Source organism: Varanus komodoensis, unplaced genomic scaffold (assembly GCF_004798865.1).
Source record: "Varanus komodoensis strain SLA01 unplaced genomic scaffold, ASM479886v1 scaffold17, whole genome shotgun sequence".
In the NCBI taxonomy this organism is placed as follows: domain Eukaryota; kingdom Metazoa; phylum Chordata; class Lepidosauria; order Squamata; family Varanidae; genus Varanus; species Varanus komodoensis.
In genome coordinates this window covers 23964548-23971329 of record NW_025335505.1, presented here as the reverse complement: position 1 = coordinate 23971329, position 6782 = coordinate 23964548, and the positions used below count along the sequence as shown (strand labels likewise).

The 6782-nt window shown below is 37.9% G+C and overlaps 1 protein-coding gene across 5 annotated transcripts in view; it reads left to right on the top strand.

Annotated features, from left to right (window-relative positions):
- The first annotated feature begins 592 nt into the window (after positions 1-592).
- RNF144B (ring finger protein 144B) overlaps positions 593-6782 on the top strand; it is a 61476-nt gene continuing 55286 nt past the window's right edge. For 2 of the 5 annotated variants that reach the window (XM_044426393.1, XM_044426395.1), the window contains exon 1: positions 594-806. The gene's annotated coding sequence lies outside the window, so the exon portion shown is untranslated. Of the gene's footprint in view, positions 812-6782 lie in introns of all 5 variants that reach the window. The other 3 variants (XM_044426392.1, XM_044426394.1, XM_044426396.1) reach the window with 2 other exon arrangements.

The following is a 6782-nucleotide window of genomic DNA, read 5'->3' as shown; positions in this document are numbered from 1 at the left end:
ACTCATCCTCTCATGCTACAAACTGGCATGTATTGCCATAGACAATCTATACAGTAACTGGTCTTTGTTATTCCCATAACCATATATTGGAAATAAAGCATCCATCATTTTATCCCTGACATTTTTTGTTTCTGCCTGTTTTCTGTTGCTTTGAACAGATGTGTGACATGCACCACTTATGATGTCCCTTGTGTGTTTTTGCCTATCGGGTAGCCATTCAAGATTCAAGTGGTCTGCTGGAAATAAGAGACTGCAACCCTAAACAGGACCTGTGTGGAATTGGGTTTTCAGTGCATGTTAGGATCAAATCTGTAGCCACATCCCCAACTGGAGCATTTTGCTAGACCTCCTGTGTTATCTAGTCAGAAATCAGAAAGAAATTGGTTTTTCCTAACAACAAGGCAAGTTGTGGTATGTATCAGGCTCAGGGAGGGTTAAAAACAATCACCTGCAGTTGAAATGGGAAGTAGGAAGTGCTGTGGCTCTAGCTTCCTGTATAAATAAGTGTAGCTTTCCCACAGCTACTGCATATGTGTGGTGACATGTGTTTTGTGAGATAATGGCAACATGTTCCTAACAGTGGGGAGGAGCTTATTTTTCAGAGTGACGAGAGGCTTGAACGATGAGTTCTCTTTTAGATCTGTAATGTGTAAAGCTTGCAGATGCTGGAAGAAGGCAGGAAAAATGAAATATGTTTCTTTAGACTCTGTGCTTTTTCACTAGTCGTGACATGTCTTGGGAGCACTGAAGTGTGAGTGAAGCTACTGGAGATTCAACCGTCTGGGAGTATATCCTGAGCTCCTTTGGTAAGGTATGCTGGAATGACCTGTGTGTCTTTACAGCAGGAGCTGTGAAATAGGGGCCATGTAATGTTCGTTTTTAGTGCTTTAAGGGAAAAGGGAGCTAAAGTAGTCAGAGCTCGTTTCGGGTACATGATTTTAATGTAAGCTGAAAGCAGTCTAGTTCTTAGAAAATCAGCTGAGGCAAAACTGGGTTTCTTAGATATGAAATATCAATGTTAAAAACGTAACAATTGAATTCTTTGGGGAAAATAACCATGATGGTGATTTTATTAGTACAACTCTGAAAAATACTGATATATGATTGAAAATATTCATGTCATGTGTGTGGAAGCAGAAATATAAATCCTTTGAGATTATTATAAATTTAGCTACTCCAAATGGAAACTTACAGTTTATCCTTTATGTAAAAGGATGATCTAAAAGGTGCTGAAAGAAGGATCTATTTGAAAATATGTACATTTATTGTGTATGTCATGTACCTGATGGTATAACTCTGGCTGTAGCTAGTGTGGGAAAAATTGACAAGATTATAGTTGACATAACCATTTGTTTCTCATAATTGCTTTAAGACTTTAGGATTCACTGTATTATACTGTACTGAATGTGTAGTATACATGGTTTCTGTTTCTAATGTAGATTATTATATTTGTCCTAGGCAGCAAATGAAATCCATATGTTTGTGTGTTTGTATAGATCTAGATAATTGGATATTACAGTATCTTTATACAGGAATGTCAGTAGAAAGTGGCTTTTGTGCTTTGCTGTGAGTGATTTTTTCCTTCCAGGGTTTGTATAATAAAGTGTTTGTCAGTTGTTAACTTAAGCTAAATAGCGTAAAAGCTTTAAAGAAATGATATAGCGTGACTTCTCCATAATACTCCATGCCAAGTTATTTGAAGACATTCCTTCAATCTCTATTCCCATGAGGTCTGTGCTTGTGAAATTTCTTCTGCTTTACACCTCTTGCCTTGAGCAGATAGGCAAACTGGGTAGAAAGAAGTGTATACTTGGAAAGAAAAGAATTGGTGTCAGGCCTATGCCCATCATTCCTTGAACTTTTGCAAGGGGGCTTATTATGCATATAGGTTCTGAATATGTGGTTCCTACCTTCTATTTCTGTAAGCTTCAGACCACATGTTCTATCTATATTGGGGTATCTTTTGTGCAGGCTCCTGTACAGGATTCACTATATCTGCAGGTCAGAAAAAGCCCTGGCAGGTGTGAAACCCCCATGCATAAATCTCTGTCCTGTTTGTCTATCTGTATAAGGCTGTGGTGGTAAGTGGGAATAGTTATGCTGTTTTTTCAAGGGGTCTTTTAAGCTGAATTGTTGCAGGCTTGAATGTGCAATTGCGGAGTAGCAGTTCTAATGGCTGGCTTGAGTGTGATGTGATGAAAAGTTAGTCCTTGCATAGTATCCAAGATCTTTCTCACTAGAATTCTCATTATTTTGTAGCTTCCACTATGCTTTATTCTGCAGCCAATCAGCAGAGAGCAGACATGGTTTCTCTGATCACCTGACAAAGATTCTGGAATGGTGAAGAGCTCAGTGTTCTTACATTCTTAACTGCCTGAATGTTTCTGTTCTTTTATTAATCTGTAATTTGTTGATAATCAAAGTACATGTGGGATTTTAGTTGATTACAGGCTGAATGTGGCTCAGCAGTGTGATATGGCTACAAAAAGGGAAAATGCATTTTTAAGTTCCACCAACAGAAGTATAGTTACTAAATCCAGCACTTGTCAGACTTCACTTCAAATGCAGAATCCAATTCTGGTCACCACACTTTAAGAGGGATTTTTTTAAAGGTATTTAGACAGAGACTGGACAGCCATATGTTAGGGATGCTTTAAAGTGGATTGTTGCAGTGAGCAATAGGTTGAATTTGATGGCCTTTCTGGTCTTTGATTCTATGACCTGTCAGCATCTCTATTTCTTGTTGACAGAATTACCAGCTTCATGTTTTATGTTTTACATGTTTTGTTCCTGACAGTTCTAAGGCAAATTCAGAGGAATGGATTTGTTCTTCTTGGTATGGATCATTAATTGGGTTTTGTCATTAACTTCCTCCCAGAGCAGTGTGTCTTGTCTGTTCACTCCTTGAATGAACTTCTAGTTTTCCTGAGACTTGACTTTTACTTCACTGTTTTCAGTGGAAGTGTGCCAGACTGAAGTAGTAAATTCCAGGCAACATGGTGACCAGAGGTAAAACCACAAGGGTGAAATTCATAATCCAAGCTGTAGAGATATTAAGGGCTTTAGTATATTGAGACCTGAACTGCTCTCTTGTTCTTGCTAAACTATGGGCGGCAGCTGCTGCTGCTTCTTGTACATTTATATCTTGCCTGTCTTCTTCTTGTAAGGAACCCAAGCTGGCTTATAAGATTTCCCTTCTCACTGTTTTGACTGGAATACAATTAGTAAGCTTGATTGGGTCTTGGTTCTAGGCCAAGTTATCTGATGCAAAACTAGAGATGTAAGATTTTTGGACATTTTAAAGTCATGGTAGAAAAATCAATCAGACAAACCATGTTTTTACTAGGAAAAGTAGAAATATTGGGAAAAAATAAGAAATAAACAGTACTTTTAAATTTTAGAGATCTTTATAGATCTCCAGTCACGTAATTGTTTTAAACAGCCTTCTTCAACCTGGTACCCCCTAGATATTTTGGCTTCAGCTCCCATCAGCTATAGTATATATGGCCAATAGTATAGAAGACTACACAAAACATCTGTTAGATACAAGGTTGGGGAGGCCAATTAGGAACATATATTCGGTAGAACTTGCTTTGTTCATAAAATTATATTAGAAAACAAATAGTAAAATGCTGTAGCCCCTTTACATGTCTGTGGCATCATAGGATATTTCAGATTTCCTGATCTGAAACTGTGCAATAACCTTGGAGGAGGGAATTGGAGCTCCAAGCCTCCCTTGCATTTAGTGTGGAAAGAACAGTCCTAGCTGTTCTCTGAGTTCAGAAATTTTACTTTGGAGATTTTGGTGAAGGGGATTTTTTTTGGTGGGGAAGGGAAGACTGGAGAGACTAGCATACAAGTAGTGCTGAGCTTCTTTAGCTTCCTTCCCTATTCTTCTGAAGCTCCCCAACCAGACAGGCAAAAAAATGTAGGACAGAAGGGTAGAGAACCAAATCATCTCCACCGCTTCTCCTGTCTTGCACAGGATGCTTACAAGCCTCCGGATGCAGGGGCTTACAATCATAGGATCAGAACCGATAGGACCATTTCCGCAACTAATACATTTGTAACTATTCTCTAAATAAAGCTATGTTTTAAAATGTAATATACCAAGCATCGTAGTTTTATCAGCAAAAAAGTAAAACATAACATATTTTATGTTTCCATTTTATATTTGACAAGAGGGAACTAAAGTAATAGTCTAAAACATCTGAGTCATACTAGATTCAAGAAGAAGTAGTAAGAACTGATGGCAGAGGAAGAGCGGTTGGTATATAGTATCTGTTTCTATTTGTGGGACGGAGTTTAAAAAAATCTGATCTGAAGGAAAAGTTACTGAAATTTTATTTAGCTGGGGAAAATTTTGGAATGATAAGCAACCTTATTAAATTTAAGAGTCTTTAAGCATCCTCAACCTGTTACTGGAACAGTAACATTTTATTCACTTTTATAAATATGAATATCTTTTGTTCATTTTGAAAGGCTGTATCTAGTGGTAGTGTTAACCCCATCACTGTGCTATGGGAATCAGAAACTACTGGATTTCATCTAGGGACCAAGGGTTTATTCCGGTGGCAGCAGTTAAAAGGTTTTATAGCTGAGGCAGCATTGCCTAGTAGTGTGGTCTGGTGTGGTCTGAGAACTTTATTAAGAGCTGTGGCTATGAGTTCTATTACCTAAAACTCACTTCTAGTTGCAGTGGTTGGATAACTTTTTCTTCCACATGTGTGTTTTAGATTAGAACTACAGTAATTGATGCTACAGTTTCTAACCAAAAGAAGCCCAGAAACACAAGACTCTGTAGAAGAAAAAAAGAAAAAGAGTGAACTGTTAAGAATGCACATTTTCTTCTATATTATGGAAAAATAATATCAGAGATAGGTGATTTATGTATGTTTTTGCAATAATACAAATATTATTATTTGGCAGAACTAAGATAGAAGGCAAAGCATGGAGAAATGGGGGCATAAGAGAGGGACTAAAGGCCAGTCAGGAATTTGTTGCAAGAATCTGTAGCATAACAGCAGTTTCATTTGGCATGACTGGATGCTTATGAGTGAGAAGCTGAAGTTTTCTGGATTTTCCCTGATTGTGCTTTCTGAAAATATGTGTATTAGAAATTTGCTCTGTTTTCAAAAGGAAAGCCGATAGCTTGATGATTTTTGCAAAAAGTGACCTGGTTCTACCAGCTGCTTTATTTCTTGTTCAGTTTCTAGATGGTTCTTAGATTGTTTCTGTATATCTGCCACAGCTTGGTGGGTTAAGAAGAATATTGTCCTTAAGTTTTGAAATTGGTGGCACATTTTCTGACTAGTGCAAGACTCTTTACATTGCTTTGGAGTGGCAATGTTTCGGCATGACCCTTTGTGCCTTTTGAGGGTGGCAGTTATTCCACTTAGAAAGTGGCATGATCACACTGTAGTTTTAGTTTCACAAGCTAAAAAAGAGTGTGCTGAGCTTTTGTATCCGCACTCACTCCTACTTAACAGTATTGACTTTTCAATATTAGGAAACTCAGAAGTGGTTTATTGCTGCATCTCTGTTCCTTTGGTGTAGTCATGGGAACGATGAAGAAGCATTTAGAAGAGTATGGTATGAATCATTCATAAGGGAGGTGGTAGCTGTTACTACATCTTGTGATAGCAAGTCCCACAGTTTAAGTATGCACCATGTAAAAAAATACTCCCTTTTGCTTCTCCTGTATCTCCTGTTAGTTAGCTTTATTGATGATTTTGGCTTCTAATATAATGGAGGAGGCAGAAAAACGAATACCAATTTCTTCACACCATGTTTAACTTTATATAATTCTGTTATGTCTTCCCCCCCAGTGAAAGCTTCTAACATTCTAGTCATTACTCATATTGGAATTAATCCAACCCCTTGAATATTTGTGTTGCAGTTTTCTAGCTTTACAGTATTATTTTTGATGTGGTAACCAAACCTACATGTAGTGAGTAGGTTTGCACAACACAACAGTGTACAGTGGTTCCTTGCACAGGATGGGCTGTTCTGCCATCTGAACTCTGATGTGGTATTTCAACAAGGTATGTTTGGTGTTTAGAAGCCATGGTAAGAACCACTGGCTTATTTTGTGGTTTCCATGCTGAACCATGGTTTCTTTGGTAATCTGAACCTAGTAATGTGGTTTCCATGGTCCTGGTGTGTAGCTACCACAGAATCTCCTGGAAAGAGTGATGGCTGCTGCAGGTACTGCTCTAGCCATCCAGCATGGATTGAATTTCAGGTGTGGTGGCTGTTTGGATACATGCCAACAGTGGGAAGACTGAATAACAAGAGTGGAAACCATGCTAGTATAGAAACCACTTAATCTTTTGTCATGCATATCCAGGCAAAAACCCATGTGCCATAGGGACCATGCAGGATTGCTTGTTGTGATGTATAGAGCCAGCCAGTGTTTCAAATATGACTATATTACAAATTTATAAAAGGCATTATATGACATCAGCAGTTTCCTAAATAATCTCTAAAATAGTATGTATTCTTGCTGAGCTTCTGTGAACATTCTGGAGAGATTTGATCCTCCTTACTTTCCCTTTAAAATTCTTTTTTTTTTACTAGTTTCCTCATCTTGAATAACTTCTTCGTTTGAAGTAAAATGTGACAGCATAGACTTCCTTGGCAATTCAAAGTGTTGGTATTTGCCTTCAAAAGCACATTCTGGTTCCAAACAGTTTGTGTAAAGAATTGTCTACTCTCATATGAACTGCCCAACTGCTCTGATATTTTGTGAAGAGGGTTAGGGTTCAACATCTTCATAAATA